The sequence below is a fragment of the Henckelia pumila genome, chromosome 1 (assembly GCF_033568475.1).
Source record: "Henckelia pumila isolate YLH828 chromosome 1, ASM3356847v2, whole genome shotgun sequence".
NCBI classification, from domain to species: Eukaryota; Viridiplantae; Streptophyta; class Magnoliopsida; order Lamiales; family Gesneriaceae; genus Henckelia; species Henckelia pumila.
Genome location: NC_133120.1, coordinates 109,270,948 through 109,274,000, shown reverse-complemented (window position 1 = coordinate 109,274,000; position 3,053 = coordinate 109,270,948).

Genomic DNA, 3,053 nt, shown 5'->3' with positions numbered 1-3,053 from the left:
TCTGTATTAAATTTAATGCATGCTATTAGTTGCCAGTTAGTAGGTGATTACATGCAGGGTCACTACATATATAATCAAAGACAACTTCTGAAATTCATAGCAATGGCAGCTGACGGCATAACGATATAAACTCGGTAACCGAAACAATACCGAACTCAAATAACAATTTTATATCAGCATATATCACATAAAACCAGCAAGTACACATTCAAAATCTCAGTATATTTGATGTTCAAGGGTTCAAATTATTGCTGGAATTCATAACAATTGCATACGACTTCCGTTCTTTGATCCAACTTCGATACGGTAAGGAATATAAACTCAAAACACATATTCATGCTTCGATTATGATTTTCCAACTTTCAAAAAATGCTGAAAAGAAGATAAAACTTACGTTTAATCGAAGCTCTTGTAGCAAGGATCGCATCGCTATTTTCGAAATTGAAATCGGATAACCGTATCAAAAGTTATCGGAGTTTGAACGGAACGACCATGGATTTTTCCTTCTTGTTTCTTGCTTATCTCCTTTCCTTCTGAACATTCTGATATCCAATTCCCATGTATGCATATCACATCACACGTGTGATTTCCCACTTGCAAGGAAATTGCACTTTGGTCCCTCAACTTTGGCCTATTTGCAAACTAGTCCCCGGACAAGCAATTTAATTCAATTTCAATCCTAAATAATTTAAGAATATAAAAATTTAATTCAAAACTCTAAATATTCTCAAATTAAATAATCTCGGATCAAAATGAAATAATTTTGAACTTATCGCATTTTAGTCCTTGAACTTCTTTATATTTGCAAATTGGTCCTTTCTCGGATTTCACTATCTCATTGCATTCTCTTTCATTCTCGGAACTCGGAATTTAATTCTTAAATTCCATAAATATCCAATTCAAATATTTTCATATTTTAATTTAAGAATCCCGGAATTTAAATCTCAAAATCAGTAAATTCTCAAATTAAATATTTTCAGCTCGGAATTTAAATCTCTAATTTTCATCAATTATCAAATTGATATTTTCCCAAATTATAGAATTTAAATCTCAAATTCCATAATTAATAACTTAATCTTTTCAGGGGCTTACATTTCCTCCCCTCTAAGGAATGATTTCGTCCTCGAAATCTCATTCAATCGTAATATCAAATCTGATAAACTAAATGATTATCCGAAGTAATTCTCACTTCAATCATCTCTTTACAGTTTATCTCTTCATTCTGTGTCTATTTTCTGTTGTATTTTTCCTCAGTCAAGGATCTATCACATATTCGGTGTAGCTCAGAATCATATCAGACTTTGTCTTGACTTATTAAAATACATAGGAAGAACATCACAGCTGTTTCCTTCACTTAGAAATATAGAACATATCTGATCGTCTTGGATTGAAGTACGATAAATTCTATTACTAGAACCCTTAACTCTGTCTAACATCATAGACAGTGTAATTCATTTTCGATGATGACATCTTTCTTTTACTCTATTGTTCTGACAAGAACATATATCACGTCTATATTGTCATCCCACTCACAGCTTCAAGACCAGTATCCATCCTTCATTTCAATGCTGTGAGTTGTAAATATCTTTCTTGATATATTTTCTTCTTCATTTTCCTGATTACATCTGTAATCATAGATATGTCATTCTTTAGTAATCACTAAATGATTTCACATTTGAATTGTTCCTTTTGAATCACATTCAGTATAAATTATTCAGAATAACTCAAAGGTTAATCTACCTTATCTGAAGACAGTTCACAGATACAAATTTAGCTGATGTTCTTCAGCTGACACATTAAGATCAAGGAACATGTCTCATGTATCAAATAATTCATACGCGATAGAGTATACAACAATGAGTGAAATTACCATTTTCATCTCAATACTCATGAGAATCCATTATCAGATCGGTTCTGGAATCTCTTTCAAAAGAAAACGATGCTTCAGAACAAACATTTCTCGCTGAACATTCTGTTTCAGCTTTCAAATTATTCATTTCTTAACTTTATCTCATATGTTCTGTCGTAATCTATACAATTCAGTCTTCACATTCTGTATTTTTCTCAAACCATATCTGGTCTGATAGATGATACTTCAAAAATTCTATTTCAACACAAAGAATTTTTGATTTTCTTCTCATCTCAAATAACTGTCACATGAATTATCATCATCAAGTGAAAAAATCAATCAAATAGTATCGAATCAGATACTATATTTCTGAGCAGTTTCTCAAAAATTTGGATAGTCATCTCAGACAATCCACCGATTAAGGATGGTACAATGTAATCACATTCAACCAAATACTCAGAATTCAGAAAAATCAATGCCACAATCTATCAAATAAACCTATAGTCTTGATACCAACCATAGATTGCAATCAATTCCTGAAATCTCATAACATCAATATCTTCTTCACAACTAGCTATTTATATCTGTATCACATCTAATACAGCACATTATTAAATTTTTCGAAATACACTCGACTTCAAATCTCAAATTCATGACGATTCAAGTAATGAGAAACGACAATCTTTCAAATAGTTGCTCATATTTCGACTCGATAGTTGCTAATCTGTTTCATAGATCATCTGATCTTTTATTGTCTACTTCATTTATTAGAAATTTAAATATTTCAAAGTCAATTCTGTCGTATCTGCTTTCAATTTCTTTCTTCACTACTGATTTCTCAACCATTCATATATATTGAAGACACTTGAATGGATATTCAATTTGTGGTACTGTGGTTTTTTAGAATCTGATATTCCATATCAAGAATATCGAGCACAATCAACAGATTATTCACTTAAATTCCATTCATTCTGATTCATTGTCTTATCTCACATCGTAATTTAGTATTCTCAATAAAATTCTACTCGTTTGATCTCATATCAATGTTGTTTAAACTTCAAGTTGATATTCATCAACCACGCAAATCGAGTAATGCTATTAGTCTTTGTCAGTTACGAGCCAATAATAGCACGATATATGAAATCAATATATCCAATTCTATGAAAGATAGCATAACAATGGCCAATGAAAAACTATTCGAAAT